This window comes from Narcine bancroftii, chromosome 4 (genome assembly GCF_036971445.1).
Source record: "Narcine bancroftii isolate sNarBan1 chromosome 4, sNarBan1.hap1, whole genome shotgun sequence".
NCBI lineage: Eukaryota > Metazoa > Chordata > Chondrichthyes > Torpediniformes > Narcinidae > Narcine > Narcine bancroftii.
Window position 1 is genome coordinate 67,869,349 of NC_091472.1, and position 27,041 is coordinate 67,896,389.

The 27,041-nt window shown below is 40.6% G+C and overlaps 1 long non-coding RNA gene across 5 annotated transcripts in view; it reads right to left on the bottom strand.

Moving 5' to 3' along the window:
* Nucleotides 1-346: 346 nt before the first annotated feature.
* Nucleotides 347-27,041, bottom strand: part of LOC138760653 (uncharacterized) — a 111,287-nt gene continuing 84,592 nt past the window's right edge. For 2 of the 5 annotated variants that reach the window (XR_011355783.1, XR_011355781.1), the window contains one exon: nucleotides 347-525. This is a non-coding gene — a long non-coding RNA (uncharacterized lncRNA). Of the gene's footprint in view, nucleotides 526-1,485; nucleotides 2,884-16,092; nucleotides 16,822-17,920; nucleotides 18,068-27,041 lie in introns of those variants that run through there. The other 3 variants (XR_011355782.1, XR_011355780.1, XR_011355779.1) reach the window with 2 other exon arrangements.

Consider the following 27,041-nt stretch of genomic DNA (forward strand, 5'->3'; position numbering starts at 1 on the left):
CAAATAGGTGTGCCGTTCCAGCTTGTTGGAGAAGGGGTGGCAGGTACCGTTTTTTTAACCCTCGTTTCCGGTAGCCCCTTTCTCCACATCCCCTGTCAACAATCTTTTGCTTTCCATGGAAGCTGCCTGACCTGCTAAATTCTTCCAGCATTTTCTTTGCATTGCTCCAGTTAAATGTGGGATGTGGCAGCTGCCATTCTGTTGTTTGGTATGAATTAGTGTAGCCAGTGGTGAGTGGATTCTCCTTAAATTTTACATCCTTCTTCTAGTTGCATAATTACTTTAATGTCTTGGGCTCAATCATTTGTTGCATAGAAGAGCCCTCTTAAATAAAATTTCCATACCCTTTCATATTTGAAATTTTTTCTTTAAACATTAAAACAATAAAGACTGAGCATTTAAAATTGCTCTTGTACTGCACTCAATCCTCCATCAAAGTGGATGCAGAGTTTGGTTTTCACTTGGGAAATTTTTGGGAATTTCTCTGGATTTTCATTTCTCTGTCCTCAGATCTGATAGTGAGACCTTCAAATAGAAGAGAAAAGGATGACAAATTATCTTCCTTGTATTTTAATGTCAATCTGCTGACTAAAATCTGATGGCTTTTGTTTCTGTTTGAAACTTTTGGCTAAAACGGGATTTGTCCTTTTGCTTCAGGTTTGTTTTTCATCCGATTCTTGCTATATGTAGATTTTTTTAATTACATATTTTTGAAAAATGTAAAAAAAACTTCTTAACTGCATTAAAAGAACAGAATTATACACACACTGATTATCTTCCTATTTTTGTTATGACATAGATTTTTATATCTCATAACATATGGGAATTTGCTGCCATGCCATAATTTTTGGTTGTGATGCTGGACCCTGGATGTTGATGATCAAACCCTCGTGTGATGCAAAAGTAAATGAGCCACTTTTATTCCTACAAGAGTGTTGTTTGATCTGTTAATGAAGATTGAGAATTACAGACATAAAATGTAGGGTACATTAAGCCATACATCTATCCCAGATGGGATTGATTTCATTTTCTCCATTCCAAAGTTCTTTTGCTTTCTGTGCACAGATAAACATCTGGAACGACATGATGAAAAGACTTTTTTTTCAAAACCCTGCAGATTCCTTGCTCTGTTGAGCTGTGAGCTTTGATAAATGGAATATAGAATGACCAGTGGGATAAGGAATGCATTCACTCTTGACTTTATAATCCAAGGGCAAATGTCAACATAAATTCAAGCTGCATGTACATGTACAAGATTCATGGCCTTGAAGCATGTTTTTTAGAAAAGCAGAAACTTGTGTACCAACCTCTCAATATTACAAAACAGGATAAGTATATTAATTATTTGTTCCCCTACATAATTATTTGACATATTTATTTACCTTTGGAGAACATTTAAGCGTGATGTTCTTTTTATTGTAATAAATAAACTTGGGTTCTTTTCTTTTTAAAATACTTTTTATTGATTTTAATAAAGTGCTTATAATAATAATACAATACAATGAGAAGATATGGATAGTTACACATAGTTAATAAAATGATCAGTATATCAAACATAAACGTAAATAGTCCAGGTAGTATTTTTTAAACTAATAATAAAAAAAGAGAAAAAAAGGAAAAGATGGAAAAGAGGAAAGTAATAAAAAAGAAGAAACAAAACAAACAAAAAAAAAACTCAGTGACCCTCCTTACCAGTGTTGCCAAATGCTATATATGATAAGCATTGAAATAAAAATGATGGGAGAAAAAAATATGAAAGAGAACATAGAAAAGACACAAATCAGACAATTTAATTACATTGAAATGAAGTTATAAAATAAAGTCTATCATAAATGACCCCCCCCCACCACATCTGAATCTTATATCTCAATTATTAATTAATAACAAATCTTTTCCATGTTCAAACATGACATGATGTCACGGAACCATTAATCATGGGTAGATGGAACAGCATCCTTCCATTTAAGTAAAATCACATGTCTTACCAAAAGAGAGGCAAAAGAGACAGAAAGATGCTGAACTGGGGACACAGAAGAGTAATTCCCTCACATTGTACCAAAGATGGGAACTAAAGGATTCAGTAAAAATGTAGACAAAGTGCAGAAAACTTCTCTCCAGTATTTTTTTTAGACTAGGACAAGTCCAGAACATATGAATTAATGATGCTTCTCCACTCCTATTCCTATCACAACAGGGATACATATCAGAGTCAAAGCGAGACAATTTAACTTAGACATATGTGCTCTATGTAACACTTTACATTGTAATGAACAATGACGGGCACATAATGAAGAACTATTAACCAATTTAAGAATTGTGTCACAATCCACATTTGATACAGGGGTATAGTCTATAAATCCTGTTCCCAAACATTTATAATTTTAACTAGTGAAGTCTGTATTAAACATAACAATTTCTCATAAATAATAGATATTAAACCTTTTTGAGAAGGCACTAAACTAAAAAAAATCATCTACAAAATTTGATTCAGATTCTCTTGGAAAATCTGGAAGCTGTGATTCAAGAAAATACCAGACTTGCAAATATCTAAACAATTGAGGTTTGGGCAGATTAAATTTAGCAGGAAGCTGCTCAAATGGTGTAAAATATCCATCAATGAACAGATCCTTGAAATAAATATTCTATGATTTTACAAATTTGGAGCCCATATACTCATACAATGGGATTAAAGTTATAATGATATCCTTTTTATCCCTCTGGTCCTGCAGAATCCTCCTCTATCTGTTTGTGTTAGAACTGATGAGTTGCACTGTATGACATCTTTCTCTGCAATCCAAGATTCTTTGTTTCTTTTTCTTTTTCTTTTTTTTCATATACCTTATTCTTCAATGTTTTTCTCTTTTTTGGGGTGGGAGGTTTGGCCTGAGGGAGGGAATTTGGGATGGATTGAAAACCATCATGTATGTAATCAATTTGTTCTTCTTTGATATTTGTATATTATAATAATTGTAGTTATTGCATGTATGGCGTATTAAATAAAATACATATTTTTTAAATGACCAGATTGTTAAAACTTTGAATACCTTCTCTATACCATTTTTGAAAAATAGCATCATGCAAAGAAGGTTGAAAAAAGGTGATTAGATATGATAGGGCTTGAAAGAAAGAAATTATAAAGTGCCAAATGTTATTTTAAATGTGTGCAAATTCTCACAGAATGTTTAACAATGGGATTGTCTATTATTAACTTATTTGAGAGTGAAAGTGAAGAGCCAAGAAGTGCTACATTGTAAAAATTTGGGGGGGAAATTAGCTCCATTGATACAATTGGCAGTCAGAATTATTGTGATTGTGGAAAAATAGACCAAAACATAAGACGTTGTATTTTGACTGCTCAAAAATAAAATCGAAAGTTCGGCAGAACCTTACCACAATCTCTCTTAGATCTCTGTAGAAGAACTTTATGAAGGCAAAGGTGTTTACCCTTTCATATGTAAGACCATATAGCCAAATCAAGTAAGTAAAATAATGATATATAACAAAAATGGGAAAAGATTGAAAAAGATATGTAAATTTAGGTAAGATATTCAGTTTAATAAAATTTATAAGACCAACTAAATTTGTAGACAAGGGTGACCATTGAGTCAGGGAATGCTTCACTTGTTTAAACATATAATTCTTCTTAAAAATACATTTTGATTCTTCATAATTATAATACCAAGATAGGTAAATTGATTCTTAACAATCTTAAAATGAAAACTACCATACATTGATACAGGAAAATTCAATGGAAGTTCACTTTTATGCAATTTCAAATTATATTTTGATAATTGACTAAATTGTGAAAATATGGGGGGAGGAAGGCATCTAAATCCAAAATGAAAAGTAGGAGATCATCTGCATAAAAGGAAACCTTATGTTCAATCCCTTTCCTATGTATCCCCAGTAAGAATTGTGGCGATGAACATGAATACAATAATTTAATTCTTGTATTAAAATCAGAATCAAAATTAAAATTTTTAATAATTGTAATCAGATATGCCTATTCTATTCGATCAAAAGCTTTCTCTGCATCCAATGAAAGAATAAAATTAGGAGTTTTCCTGGAGGGCAAATACATAATATTCTTTAAGTGACATATATTAAAATAGGAATATTGATTTTTAATAAACCCCATCAGGAATAGCTGATGGTAGAAAGTTTTCCATCCTATTGGCTAAAAGTTTAGTTAAAAATTTAGCATCATCATTCAGTAAAGAAATTGAACTGTTGGAGGAACATTAAGTTGTGTCTTTACCTTTCTTCATAATTGAAGGTATGTAAGCCTCACTAAATAATTCTGGAATTTTACCTTGTTTAAATGATCTGAAAACACTGCACTCAAGTAAGGTGTGAGCAAATAAGAAACCCATCAGGTCCAGGGGCCTTTCCAGATTGTAGTGAAGAAATAGCAACCATTATTTCCTCTTGCAAGATAAATTCATCCAGTCTAATGTGACTATCTGAAAACATCTTGGGTATATTCAATCAGTCTATAAAATCTTTCATCAAACTACCATCATTCATACATTCAGAGGTATATAGTTTAGAGTAGAATCTTTTAAATGTAACATTTATCTCAGAATGATCTGAAGTCATAATACCATTATCTTTACTAACTTCTGTAGTATGTCACTTAGCACCAATTCCTCTCAATTGGTTTTCCAAAACCTTAAAAGATTTTATCACCATGAACATAAAATTGACTTTTAGACCTCAAAATTTAGCATTCGACTGGATATGTTGAGAGAAAATCAAATTTAGTTATAAGTTCAATCTGTTTTTTGTATACTTCTGAATTTTTATTTTGAGCACATTGTTGATCTAACTGTATAATTTGTTTAATTAACTTAGATCTTTATTTTTTAGTCTTCCTTTTTCTATTAGCAGTATAGTTTATGAAATTGCCTTCAAAGCATCCCATATAAATAAAATAGAAGTCTCTAAAGGAACATCAGTATCAAAAAATAAAACTAACTTCCATAAATTTAACAAAGTCCTTATCTGATAATAATACTGAATTTAAGCACCAGTATCTTTTAACTTGAAGAAAATTAGAAAGAGTCAATGATAATGTAGTAGCAGGGGCTTGATCAGATATTACAACCTGTGGTATTCACAAGAATGAGTTAATGGAATTAATTGATTATCAATAAAAAAAAAATTCATATGAGATTAAGTGTGTGAACATGTGAAAAGAAAGAATACTCTCTGTTAGTAGAGGGGAAAAAAGCCAGACATCTGACATGCCATAATCTGATAGAAAGGAATGTATTAATAAAGCAGATTTGTTTAATGTGGCCAGTTTAGAAGGTGAACGATCTGAGATATGGTCCAACCAGCAGTTCAAATTGCAATTAGAATAAATGAATATAAACTTAGATTTGGAAAAGAAGTAAAAATAAAGTTTGATAAACCCCAGATCATCAACATTAGGAGCATAAACATTATCATGTAATTTCCTTGAAACAATAATGAAACAACCGTTTGAATCCGAAACAACTTTAGGCATGCTAAAAAAAAGATTAATAAGGATTGATACCCCTCTAGATTTAGCTTTAAAGGAAGAATGATTGTCCATCTGTTTCCACCTCAACATCAGGCGCCAAACATCACTGCCATGAAAAAATATAATCACAGCTTTAAGTTGTTTTAAATATGAAGCCACATTCATTCATTTTACTGGATGTTTCAAGTCTTTTACATTCCAACTGAGGAAATTAATAGAATTATCCATGATCACTCAGTTATAAAAAAAAACTAACAGTAATACTAATTTCAAAAATTCAAATGTGTAGGTACAGAGCCGAGTTCATGTAACGTACACAACAACCTCCAGCCTGCAGGTGGCCCTGTTAGACCAGAAAGTACAACTCCAAAAGCTGGAACTGAAAAAACCATAACAATGAATCACCATGGCAATGGAAAACAGAAACACCCATGAACCCACCACTTATCCCCTCCAGTCTCATTCCCCTCAAGGCTACTGAATATACCTGCAGTGCACTAGATAATAAATCTAGAAACCCATTATCTTCCAGTGGAGATTAGATGATCCTGCTCAAAAGCAAAATAGTAAAGATTACCACTGCAGCTTTTCATACCAGACCAAAAGAAGTCATATTAAGGCTAAATCACAATACACATCAAAAAAAAGTTTGAGGACTTCTCATAAAGTTTTAAAAGTCTATTACTGTATTAAAAAAAAACATCCCATTTTTGATAGAAAAGTCTTAGCTATAAATACACATAAATTGCATCAATTTCTTTTCCTTCAACAAGTCCAAATTAAATTGACTCGCAATAACAATGCTTTTCCTGTGAAAGCCTTAAAAAACAAATGAATGAAGTTCTAACATATTAAATTTCAATCATCGGTCCAAAACAACCATTCAACAGAAATACCAAAGATGAAATTCTATTCAAGACTCGGAGTGGGAATTTTGCAAGTGTACACCCATGCCTCATCCACTGTACAAAATTATTTCCTCTTCCTACTGGGAAGATAAATGTGAGAATGTGCTGGAAATGACATTGAAGGCTTACACACATGCATGAATAGCTCTGACATAACTTCCATGTAAACAGCCCACTGCTTCATAACTTAGGATGAGTAATCTTCCATGATTCTAAATTGTTTGCTATGATATTGCAATGTACCTTTATGGAGGACTTCAAGCTAGACATGGTATTTACCCTGATTTAGGCTTAGCAATAGCGAACAAAGTGCTCTATCAAGCTCCAGTCGGGTCAGAAACATCTCTTCCCCAAACACCATTAACAGCAGGTCATAAAAAAATTTCGTAAGCATGCCAGCTTCAGTATATTCAGCCAAGCCAGCGATGCACAGATTCTGCTGTCTACTTTGACTTTCCAAATCAATAATTCTCGCCGTTAACTTCTTGTTATTATCTTCCAGGTGACAAGCCTGGTCTTTCACATCCTTTCAAGTAGATTTTGCTGAGGTCAAATGCTCACCTTGTTTGTCAGTAGAATGACAAACCTGTGCAAGTCGATTTTCTAATGCCAAAAACATAGCATTTAGAATTTTAAATTCTTCAGCAATCAATGCTTTGACCTACTCAATTGCTTCAACGAACCCCTCGGTCATCGGGTTGGCTTGTGGATTAGTCAGAGTTTCACGTTTCTTTCCATTTTTTTTCATTTTTTATGACCTTGCCACTCCTTGTATCCATTTCAACTTAGATAAAAACACAAAATATGATATATAACACCTCTTTGAAAGTGTTAAAAAGATAAATGGGGAAAAAAGATACTGAAAGTACAGAGCTGTGATAGAGGTGACTGCGCCATATCATATCTAACAGGAAGTCCTCACTTGGGTTCTTTTCAAACAACTATACTTTATTAGCTAAGGTACAAACACCGGGTGGAGGCATTCATCTGAAATCCAACCAAAGCTGCCACAATCAAGTCTCCAACTCCCTCTAGTGCTCAGGAGGATTACCAGCACTCTATTATTACATCCCCTTTCTTTGAGGTGTATAATCTAACAACATGAATCACTAGTACAGTATTCATTTCAATATAAAGTTCAACACAAATGAAAACACAAACATCAGCAGCACAACTTTTTAAGTATGCAGTTCCTTTTCTTATAGACATTCAGTCTGTCAGGTGCCTTGATAACATATGTGGATCTGCTTAACAAAGGTGCTCATGTTGGCTCTTTTGATCCACTACTGTCCAGCACGGGTGGTGTTTCCTCTGTTGCTGTGCAGGCTGGATCTTCTGCATTTGTCTGTTTCTACAACATCTCTTGAATTTCAGCAGGCTCTTTTGATTCCTTCTCAGTATTTGACCATCTTTTGTTCTGACAGTGTAGGATCTTGGATTTATTTCCTCTAGAACAGTAGCCTTTTTGTCCCAAGTGTTGGAATCTCTGAGTTTCATTGTATTGTGTTGTGCCATTGACCCTAAGCTTCTCATTGTCTTGTCATAGTTTGTTTTTTGTCTCCATTGCAGATGCTTTTGTTTCCATTTGACATCTCTGTTTTTGTTTAGGTCTGCAGAGTAGGGAACTGTGGTGTGTAGTCTACATCCCATCACATGTTCAAGTGGTGAAGCTAAATATGGATCTAAGCCACTGTCTAGTGATTTCTTGAGCAACTGTTTAACTCTGTGAACTCCTTTCTCAGCTTTACCATTTGAAGTAGAGGACTTGAAGTCACATGTCAGAAATTATACTCTTCTGCAAAGTTCTGGAATTCTCTACAGCTGTAGCATGGTCTATTGTCACTGTAGACAATTTAAAGAATTCCATGTCTTGCAAAAATCAATTTCATATATTTGATCACACAAGCAGCAGACATATTAGGAAGCAACTCAATCTTGAGATAATTCGATAGATAATCAATAACCAGCAAGTAATTATTTCCATCCATGTGGAACAGATCAGTCCTAACTTTGTGCCATGGTTCTGATGGTAAGTTAGTTATTATCATGGGTTCCTTTGCCTGCTTTGCATTATGTTTCAAACAGGTCTCACAGCTGGAAACAAACCTGTCAATGTCAGCATTTATCCCTGGCCCTCCTCTTGATTTTTCCATTCCAAGGTGCCCCTCATTCACCCTTTTCAGCCATTTTTTCTTGTCAAAGTGATTGAGGAATGATAATTCTGCTCTGTCTGAGTAGAAGCCCATTCATAATACTCAGCTCAGTTCTGGTGTAGTATGACTGACTGAATGTGTTGCAAACTTCTAGTGCTTGATGTCTCACCATGGTAAATAGCAGGGCAATCTACTGTGTATCAGGTTTGCTATTTACTCCAATTGCTTTGTAGGTACTGCACAAATCTTTGTTTGAACAGCCTCCACTTGTAGTTGACATTTCCAGTCCAATTTACAGCATGAGGAATTTTTTACACTCTCCATATCGCTACTGATAATGACTGATACACACTCTGACCCTCCTGGTGCTTCTTCCATTCCTGATACCATGTGCTGTTTCTTTTTATTGTAATAAAGAAACTTGTGTTCTTTTAAAACAACTATGCTTTATTAGCTAAAGTATACACACTATGTGGAGGCATCCATCTTGAATCCAACCAAAGCTGCCACAAACTAGTCTCCAACTCCCTCTAGTGATTGGAATGATCACTAACACTCTGTCATTACATGAAGGACTGCTATAAACAATGAAGACGCTGTTTACATCCGGTACCGCACGGATGGCAGTCTCTTCAATCTGAGGCGCCTGCAAGCTCACACCAAGACACAAGAGAAACTTGTCCGTGAACTACTCTTTGCAGATGATGCCGCTTTAGTTGCCCATTCAGAGCCAGCTCTTCAGCGCTTGACGTCCTGCTTTGCGGAAACTGCCAAAATGTTTGGCCTGGAAGTCAGCCTGAAGAAAACTGAGGTCCTCCATCAGCCAGCTCCCCACCATGACTACCAGCCCCCCCACATCTCCATCGGGCACACAAAACTCAAAACGGTCAACCAGTTTACCTATCTCGGCTGCACCATTTCATCAGATGCAAGGATCGACAATGAGATAGACAACAGACTCGCCAAGGCAAATAGCGCCTTTGGAAGACTACACAAAAGAGTCTGGAAAAACAACCAACTGAAAAACCTCACAAAGATAAGCGTATACAGAGCCGTTGTCATACCCACACTCCTGTTCGGCTCCGAATCATGGGTCCTCTACCGGCACCACCTACGGCTCCTAGAACGCTTCCACCAGCGTTGTCTCCGCTCCATCCTCAACATCCATTGGAGCGCTCACACCCCTAACGTCGAGGTACTCGAGATGGCAGAGGTCGACAGCATCGAGTCCACGCTGCTGAAGATCCAGCTGCGCTGGATGGGTCACGTCTCCAGAATGGAGGACCATCGCCTTCCCAAGATCGTATTATATGGCGAGCTCTCCACTGGCCACCGTGACAGAGGTGCACCAAAGAAAAGGTACAAGGACTGCCTAAAGAAATCTCTTGGTGCCTGCCACATTGACCACCGCCAGTGGGCTGATAACGCCTCAAACCGTGCATCTTGGCGCCTCACAGTTTGGCGGGCAGCAGCCTCCTTTGAAGAAGACCGCAGAGCCCACCTCACTGACAAAAGGCAAAGGAGGAAAAACCCAACACCCAACCCCAACCAACCAATTTTCCCTTGCAACCGCTGCAATCGTGTCTGCCTGTCCCGCATCGGACTGGTCAGCCACAAACGAGCCTGCAGCTGACGTGGACTTTTTACCCCCTCCATAAATCTTCGTCCGCGAAGCCAAGCCAAAGAAGAAAGAAGAAGCTATAAAATAAAGTACAAATTTCAATTTCTTTTCAAGAATTTTCAGTTGGGCATTCAGAAAATAGTTCTGAAAAAAATTAAAAAAATAAAAACAAGGCAACATGGTTAGCATAGCGGTTAAGACAATGCTGTTACAGCTTCAGTGGCTGGGTTAAAATTGAGTGCTGTCTGTAAAGAGTTTTATGTTCTCCCCACGTCTGCATGGATTTCCTCCATATGCTCTAGTTTTCTCCCACCATTCAAACGTTCCAGGGGTTATAGGTTAATTGCGTGTATTTGACAAGGGCTTGTGGGTTGAAAGGACCTGTTACCATGCTGTTTGTCTAAAACAATGTTTTTAGAGATTAATAATGTGGTTGGTCAACCAAATATTAAGCAAAGAAATAGCATATTTGGAATTGGGGAAGGGGCCAGGGCAGATGAGTGGCAAATAGAAGAAATGTGGATGAGGGCTCAGTTAATGGCAGAAGAGGAGAAGCCAAGTTTTCTGAAGGAGGTCATCTCAGATGCCTTGGAATGAAAGGCCTCATCCTGAGAGCAGATTTGGTGGAGACCGAAAAATAAATTGAAAGGAATAGAATTTGTTCAATGCCAGCTCCTGTTTATGCTGCCTGTACCTTTCTCTCACTGAAATTGCTGTGGTCATTGGCAACCATCCTACTTTGTGAGATATGTCAATATTTACAATTGTGGTATAATTATTGAAAGTGTATGAATCTTTAGAAGAAGATAGATTGATTAATGTAGGTATTGGCTCAGATTCTGTTCAGTAGTAATGACAAAACTCCACTAGAGCAGCAGCTTCAGGACTGTACACAAACTGCACTGCAATGCTGGAGTCCTCATGGAATTAAGCAAAATAAAACAAATGGCTGTTCACTTATATGGCACATCGCCAAAGATTTCTGGGCAGCAAACTAGCTGTTCACCCATTACTTAGAATGGGATTTACCTTCGAATTTTTCATTTTAAAGAATATCCTTCTGGAATGTTTGTAATTTTATAATATCCTTTTAAATTTTCACAGAAATTTAAAAACATTTACATCATAAGTAACATTTAAAGTGTTCAAGGGTTTTTCAAAATTTTAATATAATTTAAAGATACAGCATGGAAACAGGCCCTTGTACCACACAAGCCCTCACTTCCCAAATACAACTGAGTGACCAATCAACCTACTCATCCCTAAGTCTTTTGAATGTGTGATGATTGTGCGAGAACTTGCAGGAAATCCACGCAGATACGGGAAGAATGTACAAACTCCTCACAGAGAGTACACACTTTGCCAGTGTGGCTTCAATCTGGAGTGCGACAGCCATTGGTCTTATATTGGTAGCCCCCATTTGTATTTTCCTGGTGACCCAGAGACCCTTATGATGTATAAAGCTCTGCATGAATAAGCAATCCATTGGTTTCAATACGATTCCACTGGGAAGATATCTTTGGATAACTTTGCAATTGTGTCACAAGATCAGATGTGGCTACCGTTGCCTTGCCAGTGACTAGGAAATCTTCCCAACACACAGGACACTACGTTAACTGCAGTGAAGGAGAAAGGACTGTTTACTCTGAGTTCCAGACCCATATGGAACAGAAGATATTAATTTACCTCATTGTGCTTGTGCTGCCTCTCCAAAGGAAAAAAACACACTAATTTCCCTCATAATCTTGTAACTTTGCTTTCCATTTCTTTCTTAGTTCTAGCACTGATCAATGGAATTAGTTTTTGCTGCGTTTTAAGGTCTTGACAACAAAAAAAGACTCTCATCTCTGGACATTTTCCAAATAATTTCAAGCCTATAACTCACATGCTAGCAAAAAGTAAGCAAATTCAACAAAAACACCTCAAAGCCAAGGTGTTCTACTTTTCTATTTTCTTACAATAATCATTCATACAAAGGTGATCACTCTGTCCTTCATCTATGCCAGCTCTCAGAACAATCCTGTTCCAATACTCACTTCCTTATAATTTGTTCACTCTCACATGTTCATCAATTCCCCACTGATTAACTCCCACCCACCTGCACTAGTGGGCAGTTACTGAAGACAATTAACCTCATAACCCACACAGCTATGGGATCTGTTGAGAAAGAAAGAGTGTTAACCTTTCAGGTTGATGATTTTTCAGCAGCTTCTGGTATGTGCAGTTTGCTGCGTTTTGATTGGTCAGGTAGAATTTGCAGAGCAGGTGGCTGTTTAGGCTATATATGAATAGGAGGCTGTATTTATATAAGCACTCTTAATATTGAGAAATGTCCCAAGGAGCTTCATACAGGTGTAATTTTGTTTTGAAAAATTTATTTAATAATCACAATAAATCATACAGTAAAGATACAAACAAATACATAATATTTTGCCCCTTACGATCCCCTACCCTAACCCACTCCACCCTCCCAACACCCCTCTAACTACCGCAAAGAAGAAAGTCAGAGAAAGCAAGAAGAGGAGATCAATTAACATATCACCCTTCAGTTATTTGGTTTGGGGCACCACCACTAATGCATGAGGGAAAAAAAATGATTCAACTGCATATATTCCATATACGGGCTCCAGGTTTTAACAAAAAAAGGATCATCATTACACAAATTATATGTTACCTTTTCCAGCAGAATACAAGATCTCATTTCCAAATGCCATCGTTGAATACTCAAATTAGTCTAATTTTTCCAAGTAATTGCCAAACATTTCCTAGCCACAGTTAAAGCTAATCTCAAAAAAGCAATTTGAACTTTATTCAATTTTAATTCCAAGCTCAATTTCTTAATATAACCCAATGAAAATATCAAAGGATCAAGTGCAATTTTAAATATAAAAATGCAGGTGTAATTAATCAAATATTGAAGACAAATATTGAAACATACATTGGAACAGGTTCTTGTCTTCCCCTTCCTCCTTACAAAATAGAAATATTTTGAGGTTGGAGTTATGATCCTTTTGTTGAATATAGAAGGATAATTTCCAATTATATATTTAAGATCTGAAAACAATGGTACTGAAAGTGTTAAGATGTCCACTATTCATGCAGGAATGGATGGGTTATTCATCATAAGGATGTCTGGGTCACCAGGAAAATGCAAGACAAATGGCTGTCACACTTCAGATTTTAGCCACACAGGCAAAGTGTTACAATGCAGAATATTTCTGAACATTACTTTGGCATTCAAAAATATCTTAAAATCTAGAAAATGAAACTAAATTACAAATTTGCTAAACTCTCAGGAAAAAAAAATGCATAGCAAATATAGTGGTAAACATTATTGACCCAGGTTCAAATCCGTGCTCTCTGTAAGGAGTTTGTACATTCTTCGCGTATCTGTGTGGATTTCCTCCAAGTGCTGTGGTTTCCTCACACATTCAAAAGCTTATGGGATGAGTAGGTTTACTGGTCACATGGATGTATTTGTGCAATCCTCCTTCAGAAAACTTGGCTTCTCCTCTTCTGCCACTAACTCAGCCCTCATCCATACCTCTTCTATTTGCCACACATCTACCCTGGCCCCTTCCCCAATTTCAAGATGTAAAAAGGACAGGGTTCTCCTTGTCCTCATCTAACACCCACCATCCTCCATATCCAAAGTATCATCCTCTACAATTTCTGCCACCTAAAATATAAGATGTTGTTCCACCAATTTACAAGTAGCCTCAACCTGGCAGTACCTGGAGATGTCAGTGGGACAACAAGATAGAACATAGTACATTACAGCACAGTACAGGCCCTTCAGCCCATTATTTAGTGCTGACCCATATATTCCTACTAAAAAAAACTAAACACTCCCTACCACATAAACCTCGATTTTTCTTTCATCCATGTGACTGTCTAAGAGTTTCTGACATTCCCCTAATGTTTCCATCTCCACCACCATCTCTGACAATGCACTCCAGGCGCCCAGAACTCTGTGTGAAAAACTCTCCCTGATGCCTCCCCTAAATCTTCCTCCCTTTAATTTGTGCAGATGTCCTCTTCTGTTTGCCATACCGCCCTGGGAAAAAGGCATTGGCTGTCCATCTGACTATGCTTCTCATAATCCTGTGGACCTCTATTTAAGTCAACTCTCATCCTTCTTCACTGCAAGAAGAAAATCTCCAGCTCTGTTAATCTTGCCTCATACCTCTTCTATGCCTCATAAGACATATTTTCCAAACCAAATTATAACTTGGTAAATGTCCTCTGCACCTTCTCCATAGCTTCCACATTCTTCCTGTAATGAGGTGACCAGAAGTGAACACAGAGTGTGGAATTGAAGTGGCTGGACATTGGGAAGTCCTTGCTGTTGCAGCGAACAGAGCAAATGAGCTCAACAAAGTGATCTCCCGGTCTGTATCCAGTCTCCCCAGTGCAGAATAGACGGGAGTACCAGATATAGTTAGTGACTTCTTCAGATTCTTGGAGGAAGGCAGAGAGACTGGTGAATGTTAAAGTCTTACATTGGGGCAAGGCTAATTTTGATGTCATTGAACAGCTGCAAATGAAGCAGTAGAGATGTGTATAGTAACAATGTTTAAAAGATATTTGGACAGGTACATGGATAATTTGTAGCCAAACAGATAGTAAGTTTGACTATAATAGCATATATTTAATATAGTAGAAAATATTAAGTTACCTTAGCATGAAAAAAAAAGATAAACATAAAGGATAGCTAGATAGATAAATAAATATCACAATTACAGTTAGTGCACGGCAGATATTTTTGTGGTTTAGAGTAGTTTATGATTCAGATAGTAAGGGGGAAGGGGAAGACAAGAATCTGATAACTGTTGGATTAGAACTGTTCTTGAACCTGGAGGTGCTGGGCTTAAGGCATCTATACCTTCTACCTGATGGTAGCAGCGAGAAGAGGTGACTAGGTTGATGAGGGCCCTTTATGATGTTGGCTGCCTTCTTGAGGCAGTACATTTAGTGCATGGGAGGTCAGAACCTGTGATGGACTTGGCTATGTTTGCTACCATCTGGATTGTTCTGCATTCCTGAACACCTGAAGTATAAAACCAGGTCATGATGAAGTGTATTTCCCTTGACCCCAGCATCTGCAGGTGTTCCTGTTAACAGTATATTTATCACTGTGTATCTGCAGAAGTTTGATAGTTTTCAAAAACATGCCAAATCTTCTCAGACTCCTTAATGTCGAGGCATTGGTGTGCCTTCTTCATGGTTACCATGACATGGTGGCTTTAGAAGATATGTGGACTCCCAGCAACTTGAAGATACTAATGCAGACAGGTGGTTAGTCCCTCCATATCCCATTCCTAAGATTCACAATAAGTTCCTTGGTCTTGTTGATGTTGAGAGCAAGATCTTCTGGCACCACCCAACCAGATTCTTGATCTCCTCCAGTATTCAGACCCATAATCTCCCTCAGTAAATGTATGGATTATGTTGGAGCCAAACTTGGCTACACAATCTTGAGTGTAAATTAAATAGAGCAGGAAACTAAACATGCAGCCTTTATTTAGCCCAGTATTGATGGTCAATATGTGAAGCTGATGTTGCTAATATGCACTGATTGGTGTCTGCCTATAAGGAAGTCAAGCGTCCAGTTGTAAAGGACCCAACAGAATCACAGATCTCTTAGTTTGATAAGTTTAACTCATTCGATGGTGTTGAGCAGAGAGCTGTAGTCAATGAGTTCTTGTGGTCCAGGTGATCTAACTCAGAGTAGAAGGCCAGTAAGAAGGCATTGGCCATGATCTATTGTGATGAATGGAGAAGTGGGTCCAGGTCCTTCCTGAGACAGCAAAGGTTTAGAGAGATATCAAATTATAAGGGAGATAATAAGCTCAGGTGGGCAACTTGGCTTGCATGGACAAGATGGGCCAAATGGTCTATTTAGGTGCTGTAAAAGTCTGATTCCAATAAGATACCTCAATAGAAATCTGTCATTTTCAGTATTTGGAGATGAAAAGTTAAATGAGCCTCAGCAGAATGTTCCAAAATGTATTTTATTTTATTTAACATATGCATTTATTGTCTTTTGACCTGCAGCGAGATGATTCAGAAATTCACTGTTTTTCATCATTTATTTTTGTTTCTCATTTTTAAAGTATGAGGACCAAGACAGGGAATGACTACTGTAATCTCTGGCACTATTGCTGCAGTGTTCCATCTGAATTATAGCTCTAGAAGAGTGAGCAGAAAATGTATTGAAAACTGATGAATATTATTTCAATGGTTCTGCTGTTCATCAGCATACCACCTTCCAGTCCTCTTGGTGCAGGATGTACAAAGGAAGTCTTCAAACTTGGCATTTTTCCAATGACAGGAAACAAAATAACTCCTCATCCACCAGCATAAGAAATGCACTTGATAGAGTAATAGGTACGCAAAAACACATTTAGATATGCAGTTTCAATTAGAATTTGGCAAGGTTTCATAAACCTTAATGTCATTGCTCATGATCAACTACATATGTTTAGTGACGCCTCGTGAGCTTTAAATGCTGTCCAGTATTCCTGGTAATTCAAAGGGATAGTAACTTGCTGGCTAATTATGATCTTGCATTGTTAAGATGGTATTCAAGGAAAATGTTGCCTCTGATGCTTTTTCAAATGTGGCAAGCTGCAAAATGGAATTCAATAAATATGCAGGCTAGCAGTAGAAATAAGATCTCTAATTCCTTCATTAAATCTCTAAACTTTTCCCTTTATGATGTTCCTTGAAACTAACTCTTTCATTGAAGCTTCAGTCACTTCCTCTTACGTTTCTTGCTTGAGATCATGTATTTCATGATATGGGCCCTATTTTCTGCATATCACAAGTGCAAGGTTTTGCAGATATTCGTTGTGTGGGTGAAGTTGCCCACTATATGCATTGTCAGTCCCATGTTATGTGCTTTATTCCTCATGCCCTTTTGTGCCACAAAAGATCAAAAATAACTCATCAGTCTGGGTGCAGCAGAGCAGTGACCAAAAACATGTGGCTATTGGGAAGGAAATTATAGGGTGAATTTTGAGATAAAACCTTGTTTGAACCAATTTACTGTAATAAAGTGTAAAATCAGACAACTTCTGGCATTTGCATGCAAGCAGTTGAATGGGCAAATCCACATGTCACTGTCAGAGTTTCTATGCTTCTGTCATGCTCACTAATAGATTCAGAGTTAGAACCTGGCACCGTCAACATAAAAATAACCAAAATGTTAGAGCTGGTGCACTAGTTTTCATATTTTATCTGGTCATAGTTTTTTTTAATCTATTATGGTGGTTTCCTCCATTGTATCATTGTTGGTTGTATTTCTGGAGATGGCCCGCCCCTATGACTCCTCCGTGATCCTGGGCCATAAGGTTGAGCCACTTTTCCCTTGATGCCATTCCTTCTTCAGTGTATTAAAGCCTATTGTTTCCTCAGCTTGTCTCTGTGGTTACTAGTAGTGCCCTAAAATTTAATACATAGAAATTATCTGAGAAATTATGGAAAAACTGCTGCACCCTGATTGACTGGAAGTGGACCCCCAACTCCCAGGAGCGTCTGAACTCTATGAGCAGTGGATAAGCTGCTTCGGTAACTTCCTCGAGGCCGCTGCCAACCTGGTGGACTCTGACGAAAAGAAGTTCAAGGTACTGCAGGTAAGAGTCGGCCAGTGAGCGTTCCAGGCAATCAGGGGTATGCCACGTACACCAAGGCAATGGTACACCAAGGATCAATGACGTTTACTCACGTTATCTCCTGGCTCCCTGCAAGCAACAACCTGTTGAGTCGGCTGAAGAATTCATTCGTGCCCTGCTCATGCTGGGGAAAGACTGTGGGGGTAGTCAACAGCTCCTGTACCGGTAGCCCAGTGCATTGAAGACCTAGTCCAGGACACCTGTGTGTCGGGATTGAGATCCAATTACATTCGGCAGTATCTCCTCAAAGAAGACCAGTTGCCACTGAAGCGAGCCATACAGTTAATCAGGACTCTAGACTCGGCCCAGCACAATACAGAATCAATCGCAGGTAAAAGCAGGTCCTTCATTTGCGTGCCAAAAATGCCACCATCTTGGGAGATGGCATTGGGTACAGGTGACCTGACAATGGCAGCAGTGGTGACCAAATGCACCAAATGCTTTGTTTGCGGGCAGGTGAAGCACCCATGATGACTTTGTCCCGTGAGGGGCGTAAGTTGCTCAGGCTGCAGAAAGAAGGACACTATCTGCGGGTATGTCATGCTAAGACCTCCACTCGAAGCAGTGCAGTGTGTATGGCCGAAGGGCAGATCCCTCCCTTAGTTCCAATACAGACTGCGTACACTCAGAGAGGGGTGCCATCTTACCTGCTACAGCCCCTGCCTTCTGCATGGTCTGTGCAGGTGCAGCCCGCTCCGCCGATGCCACTTCCACCTTCTTCCTCAACCTCAGAAGCCATGACCGCGTGGTCAACATGGAGGCCACCATCTTGTGCATCGGGCCTCCATGCTGATGGCAAAGACGACGCACCAATCCTGGCATCTATAATGCTGAACCAGACCAGCCCTCATCCGATTGCCCACTCAATGATGCGGATAGAGGTGAATGGACATAAAATGAACTGCCTATTTGACAGTGGCAACACAGAGAGTTTTATTCACCCGGACATTGCCTGCAGACTCTCACTCCCAGTCTGGCCGATGAGCAGCTTGATATTGCTGGCAGCCAAAGACCACCAAATTGACATTGAGGGTTATTGTGTTGCATCTCTGACTGTGGGGGATGAGTGCTATGATAATTTCTCACTACTTATGTTATGCCCCAACTCTTGGGCTTGGACTTTCAAAGCCAGTTCAAGAGCATGATGATGGAGTTTGGAGGCCCCCAGCTGCCCCTCACAGTGAGCAACCTATAACTTGCGGATCCCTCACCCCACCCCAAGTCCCCAAATCTGGCCTGCAGCCTCACCACCCTTCGGGTATCCCCACCATCACTATTCGCGAACCTCACCATGGATTGTTGACCCATCGCTTCCAAGAGCAGGCGCTACAGCGCCAAGGACATGGTGTTTATCTGGGATGAGGTTCAATGACTCTTGGCGGAGGAGATCATTGCCCCAAATACCAACCCCTGGAGAGCCCAGATTCTGGTGGTCGGGGTGGAGGCAAGCCATGAATGATCATTGACAACAGTCAAACTATCAATCACTTCACCCAGCTGGATGCTTATCCCCTTCCCCGGATTGCCGACATGGTCAACAAGGTCACGCTATATTGTGTATTCTTGACCATTGACCTTAAATTGGCCTATCACCAGCTTCCCCTCCACCCCAGTGACCAGATAATACAGGTTTTGAGGCTAACGGGAAACTTTTTCATTTTCTCTGGGTTCCCTTTAGTGTCACCAATGGTGTCTCCATGTTCTAGAGGATAATGGACAGGATGGTGGAGGAGCACAATCTGGCAGTGACCTTCCCCTACCTCAATAATGTCATAATCTGCGGCCATGATCAACAGGACCACAACGCTAACCTAGCTCAATTTCTGCGGACTGCAAGGTCCCTCAGTCTTTCATACAATAAAGACAAGTGTGTCTTTATACAATCACCTAGCTCTCCTAGGATGCGTCATGGCACTTGATGTCATTGTCCCAGACCCCTACTACATGTGGCCCCTTATGGAGCTCCCAGTCCTGAACACCCTGAAAGCACTGAAGAGTTGCCTGGGGCTGTTCTCTCACTATGCACAATGGGTGCCCAACTACACCGATAAGGCCCACCCCCTCATTAGGTCCACAATGTTCCCATTATCGCCGGTGTCCCAGGCTGCTTTTCAACAGATCCAAGAGGACATTGCTAAAGCCACGGTGCATGCCATGGATGAATCCATCCCTTTCCAGGTGGAGAGTGATGTTTCCAACTTCATATTGGCCACCACACTAAACCAGGCAGGCCAGTAGCCTTTTTTTCCTGTACCCTCCACAGCCCTGAGACACGGCACTCCTCGGTCGAGAAGGAGATGCAGGCGATTGTTGAGGCGGTGTGCCACTACCTGGCCGAGAAATTATTTACCCTGCTGATGGACCAGCATGCCATCGCCTGCATATTAAACATGCAGCAGCGGGGTAAAATTAAAAATGACAAGATCCTCAGGTGGAGAATTGAGCTCTCCAACTATAATTATGATGATATCTTGTACTGACCAGATAAACTCAACGATCCGCCTGATGCCCTATCCCAGGGTATGTGTGCCAGCACACACCTTGACCGTCTCCAAGCCCTACATGATTCCCTCTGCCACCCCGGAGTTATGAGACTGTTCCACTTTATCAAAACTTGGAACCTCCCATACTCTGTCGAGATTCTCAGGTCCATAACCAAATGCTCAGAATGCAAGCCATGGTTCTACAGACCTGACAAGGCACACCTCATTAAGGCCACCCACCCATTCGAATGACTGAGCATCAATTTAAATGGCCCCCTTTCCTCGTCGAACAGGAACATTTATTTCCTGAACGTGATCGACGAGTACTCCCAGTTCCCTTTCGCCATCCCCTGTCCGGATATGACCTCAGCCGCAGTGATTAAGTCACTACGCAGTATCTTCATTCTGTTTGGGTACCCTGATTACCTTCACAGCGATCAGGGGTCCTCGTTCATGAGTGAGGAGCTGCAGCAGTACTTTCTCGCCAGAGGCATAGCCACCAGTAGGATCACCAGTTATAACCCAAGGGGTAATGGACAGGAGGAACGGGAGGACACCACTGTTTGGAAGGCTGTGCTCCTGGCCCTGAAGTCCTGAGACCTGCCAGTGTCGCGCTGGCAGGATGTCTTGTCAGAGGCATTGCATGCCATTCACTCACTCCTTTGTACCACCACAAATGCCACCCCTCACGAACGCATGTTTGCCTTCCCTTGGAAGTCGGTGAATGGTTCCTCAATTCCCCCATGGTTGGCTACACCAGGTCTGGTCCTCCTCAGGAGGCACGTGAGGGGCTATAAGACTGACCTGTTGGTCGAAGAGGTGCACTTCATTCATGTGAACCCTCAGTACACCTTTGTGAGGTACCCCGATGGCCACGAGGACACTGTACCCGTCCAGGATTTGGCGCATGCTAGAGAGCCCGGAACCACTCATTACACCCGTTAACCCTGCTTTCATACTACCCCACAATGGGACTCATTCTTAGGGGCAGACTCGGCTGGGATACCACCCCCTGCGGACCTCACTCCAATGGGACCGGCTCCCATTAGGCACTGACCCTGCCTCCCTTCAGTTCTGTGACCGACATCGCCCCAACACAGATAGTACCCTCTTTGTCTAGTCCAACGGTAGCCCCGCCTGTAGACACTCGGCCGGCAGAACAGCAGACTACTCCCATCCCTGCTCCCCGGAGGTCCCATAGACAGAGGAGATCACCAGTGAGACTGAATCTTTAGTCTTGGCAGTTTTTTTTTCTGTTCCAGATCTAATTGGCGGGGTGGGGGGGGGGTCCTGTTCTAAAAGGAGGGGTGAATGTGGTGATATGTTTCCTCCATTGTATATAGTTATCATTGTCGGTTGTATAAATGGAGCTGGCCTGCCCACGGATGACTCATACCCTTTGACTCCTCCCCCATGGTCTTGAGCCATAAAGGTCGAGCCACCTTTCCCTTGCCACTATTCCTATCCTGGCCTTGCCAGGTGTTCTCGCACCAACCCTCTTTTCAATCTTCTTCAGCATGATGCTGAACCAAGCCATGAAAGACCCCAACAATGAAGACGCTGTTTACATCCGGTACCGCACGGATGGCAGTCTCTTCAATCTGAGGCGCCTGCAAGCTCACACCAAGACACAAGAGAAACTTGTCCGTGAACTACTCTTTGCAGATGATGCCGCTTTAGTTGCCCATTCAGAGCCAGCTCTTCAGCGCTTGACGTCCTGCTTTGCGGAAACTGCCAAAATGTTTGGCCTGGAAGTCAGCCTGAAGAAAACTGAGGTCCTCCATCAGCCAGCTCCCCACCATGACTACCAGCCCCCCCACATCTCCATCGGGCACACAAAACTCAAAACGGTCAACCAGTTTACCTATCTCGGCTGCACCATTTCATCAGATGCAAGGATCGACAATGAGATAGACAACAGACTCGCCAAGGCAAATAGCGCCTTTGGAAGACTACACAAAAGAGTCTGGAAAAACAACCAACTGAAAAACCTCACAAAGATAAGCGTATACAGAGCCGTTGTCATACCCACACTCCTGTTCGGCTCCGAATCATGGGTCCTCTACCGGCACCACCTACGGCTCCTAGAACGCTTCCACCAGCGTTGTCTCCGCTCCATCCTCAACATCCATTGGAGCGCTCACACCCCTAACGTCGAGGTACTCGAGATGGCAGAGGTCGACAGCATCGAGTCCACGCTGCTGAAGATCCAGCTGCGCTGGATGGGTCACGTCTCCAGAATGGAGGACCATCGCCTTCCCAAGATCGTATTATATGGCGAGCTCTCCACTGGCCACCGTGACAGAGGTGCACCAAAGAAAAGGTACAAGGACTGCCTAAAGAAATCTCTTGGTGCCTGCCACATTGACCACCGCCAGTGGGCTGATAACGCCTCAAACCGTGCATCTTGGCGCCTCACAGTTTGGCGGGCAGCAGCCTCCTTTGAAGAAGACCGCAGAACCCACCTCACTGACAAAAGGCAAAGGAGGAAAAACCCAACACCCAACCCCAACCAACCAATTTTCCCTTGCAACCGCTGCAATCGTGTCTGCCTGTCCTGCATCGGACTGGTCAGCCACAAACGAGCCTGCAGCTGACGTGGACTTTTTACCCCCTCCATAAATCTTCGTCCGCGAAGCCAAGCCAAAGAAAAAAAAATTCCTATCCTGGGATCTGGGCCAGCAAGGTTCTTCTGTGTATTGAAGCCTACCATTCCCTCAGCTTGTCTCTGTGGTTACTGGTAGTGCCCTACATCTATCTATTCTAATCCTGTGTGTATTTCAGCTTTATTTTGTTTTCTGTATGCCATTTAAGCATGATTTAAATTTCCTGCTTTCAACTTTAAAATCTGCAGGGTAGAAATTCTTCTTCATTCATTTGTACTAAATGGCTGATTATAGCATCTGAAATGCATTGCAGTTTGCTTCTAAAAGATTGTTCTATTAGCTTACTGTATTAAAATATGTTCTAGGTTTTAGCAAACACATATACAAATAAACGTGTTGCAGAAAGAAGCTGGAATTATGAAATTATATCATTATAAGCTGATTGGAGGAAGAGAGGTCAGGTGACCTGAGGAGTGGCTGCAGTTTAGAATTTAAAAATGAGTGAGGCAACAACTAGAAGCTGATTGGAGAAAGAAGCTGAATATCACTACAGAAGTGAGGGACTGGAGGGTCATTGAGGGAGTGGACTGAGTCAGAGTGGTAAGGCTTTGCCACAACAGGTTTTGGCAAGAACAGGTCAGAGGTGAGGGATAGTAGGAATTGAAGTAAGAAAATGTCTCTCTTTCCCCCCCCCCCCCACCCCCATTTGAAGAATAAAAAGGATTCAGCAGGTAGACATAAGTAAGGGAAGGTTTTAGATCTCATGTATTTTGTTCCTCTAGTCATAAGCAGTAGGAATGGCAGCTGAGGCAGGGGAATACTTCTCATGCAGAATGTGGTCATTAGGGAAGGCAGAAGTATCCCTGATGACTTCATTTGTGACAAATGAATCCAGTTGCAGCTCCTGACAAGTTGAGTTAAAGAATTGGAGCTGATTAAACTGGATCATTAAGGAGGAAGAGGGGGTGATAGGCAGAAGATATAGGGACACTATCATAGCTAGGAAGGAGGATGAGGTAGATGGATGATTGTCGAGAGAGGGAAAGGGAACAGGCAGGCAGTGCAGGGCACCCCTCTGGCAATTCCCCTCAATGACAAGTATACCATTTTGGATACTGTTGTAGGAATGACCTATCAGGCACAAGCCATGCCATTGAGGTCTCCTGGTCATGAGGGGAGGAGAAAAGCCAAACTGTAGTGATGGGGTTCCAAAGTTTGGGTAATAAATAAGAGGTTCTGTGGAAAAGAGTGAGTATTCTGGATGGTATGTTGCCTCCCTGGTGCCAGGGTCTGGGATATCACAGAATGAGTTCATAGCATTCTCAGGAGAGAGGGTGAGCAGTCAGATGTCATGGTCCATATAGGGACCAATGACCTGGGTAGAAAGGTGAAGAGGTCCTGCAAGGAGATTTCAGGGAGTTAGGCACTAGATTGAAGGACATGACCTCCAGGGTAGTGATCTCAGGATTGCTACCCATACCAAGGTGCAAGTGAGATTAGAAATGGGAGGATAAATGCAGCTTAACATATTGCTAAAGACATGGTTCAGGAGGGAGGACTTCAGGTTTGTGGATCATTGAGCTTTAATCTAGAGAAGATGGGAATGTTTTGCATATGAACTGGAGGGGGATCTTAATTCCTTGTGGGAAAGTTTGCTAGTGTTGCTCTGATGGGTTTAACCTAGATTTGCAGAGGGATGGGAACCAAAGTGCTAGAACAGACAGAAGAATGAAAGAGGGAAAAGATGATGTGAAAATTGCATGTACTGTTAGAAGTCAATGGTGGAAATTTTCTAAAATGCATCTATTTCAATGCAAGGAGTAGTGTAGGAAAGACAGACGTTTAGAATGGATTAGCATATGCAATTATGACGTTGTGGCCATTAGTGAAACGTGGTTGCAGGAGGGACAAGACTGGCAGCTCAATGTTCTGGGCTTCTGTCACTTTAGATGTGATAGAATGAGAGGGATGAAAGGGGAAGGAATGGCAATGCTCATCATGGAAAATATTCCAGCTGTGCTCAGGCAGAACAGACGAGAGAGCTCATCTACTGGGTCTATATGGGTGGAGATGAGGAACGAGAAAGGTATGACCACACGCATGGGGTTGTATTATAGACCTCCCAATAGTCAGGGAGAATTGGAGATGCAAATTTGTAGACCGACAGCAGCAGAAAACATAAGGTTGTGATAGTAGGGGATTTTAAATTTTCCACATATTTACTGGGACTCCCATACAGTAAAAGGGCTGGATGGCTTGGAGTTTGCCAATGTGTTCAGGAAAGTTTTTTAAAACAACATATAGAGGTACCAACAAGAGAGAATGCAATACTGGTTCTCCTTTTTGGGAATGAATCAGGACAGGTGACAGAAGTATGTGTAGGGGAAATTTTTGGGTCCAAAGATCAAATTGACATTCGTTTCAAGTTAATTATGGAGAAGGATCGGTCTGGGCTTTGGGATGGGATTCTAAATTGGAGAAAGGCCACTTTTGAAGTAATGAGAAAGAATGCATGGATTGGGATAAGTTGTTTTCAAGCAAGGATGTATGAGGTAAGTGGAGGGCCTTCACAGATGAAATTTTGAGAGTATAGAATTTGCATGTTCCTGTGAGGATTAAAAGTAAAATTAATAGGCATAAAGAACCTTGGTTTTCAAGGGAATTTGGGGATTTAGTTTAAAAGATTGAGTTGTATACCAAGTATAGGCAACATGGAGAAAATGAGGTATTTTGGGAGTATATTTAAAATAAATGCAAGAAAGCCTCAATAAAAAAATCAGGAAGGCAAAAAAAGGCATAAGGTTGCTTTGGCAGACAATGTGAAGGAAAACCCTAAGGGTTTCTACAGGTATATTAATAGCAAATGGATAGTAAGGGACAAAATTGATCCCAATGAAGATCAGTGGGGCCTGCTTTGTATGCAGCTAGAAGAGATGGGGGGATCTTAAATGGTTTATTTTTAATCAGGAAAAAGCACAGAATTGTGGGAAGTAAGGAAAGCAAGCAGTGAGGTCAGTGTCTTAAAGCAAATCAGCATGGATAAATCTCAGGGCCTGACAATATATTCCCTTGGACCCTCAGGAAGGCTAGTGAGAAATTTCAGGGCCTCTGGCAGAAATATTTAAAATGTCCTTAGCCACAGGTGAGGTGCTGGTGGATTGGAGAATAGCTCATGTTGTTCTGCTTTTTAAAAAAAAAAAGGCTCCAAAAGTAACCCTGGAAATTATGGACCTATGAGCCTGATGTCAGTAGTGGGTAAATTATTGGAAGGTGTTCTAAGAGATAGAATATACAATTATTTGCTTAGCCAGATCTTGATTAGGGATGGTCAATATGGCTTTAAGCGTGGTAGATTGTGTTTAATAGATCTTGTACAGTTTTTCGAGGAGATTACTTGGAATATTGATGAAGGAAGGCCTGTGGATGTTGTGTAAGTGGACTTTACTAAAGCCTTTGACAAGGTCCCACACGGGAGGTTAGTCAGGAAGGTTCAGATATTATTCATGGTGTGTAGAGAACTGGATTTGATAATGGTTGGCCAGAAGAAGCCAGAGAGTAGTGGTGGATGATTGCTTCTCAGACTGGAAGTCTGTGACTGTGGTATGCCTCTGGAATCAGTGCTGGGACCATTGTTGTTTGTCATCTATTTCAATGATCTGGATACTAATGCAATAAATTGGATCTGCAAGTTTGCAGATGACACTAAGATTGGAGGTGTTGTGGACAGCAAAGTAGCTTTAGCTTGTAACAGTCTCAAAACTTTTCAGTTTCCTCCCTAGTAAGGGGGGGGGGGGGGCTCTAACCTAATCTGGTCATCTTGGCTTAATTTCGGCAACTCAATTCCATTCAGAAAATCACCTATTTTTGTTTGATTCTGTGGTGATTCTGATTTGTGTAATTTTATGTAGAATTGTTCAAGAGTATCATTAATTATTTTTGGATTATGAGATATCATATTTGACTCCAGTTAAACTGCATTGATCATTCTCATTAGCCTTTAGCTGCCAAGACAAAACTTTGTGCTCTTTCTCCTAATTCATATTTTTGCTTTGACCCCATTATCTTTTTTTCATTCTGTTTGTTTG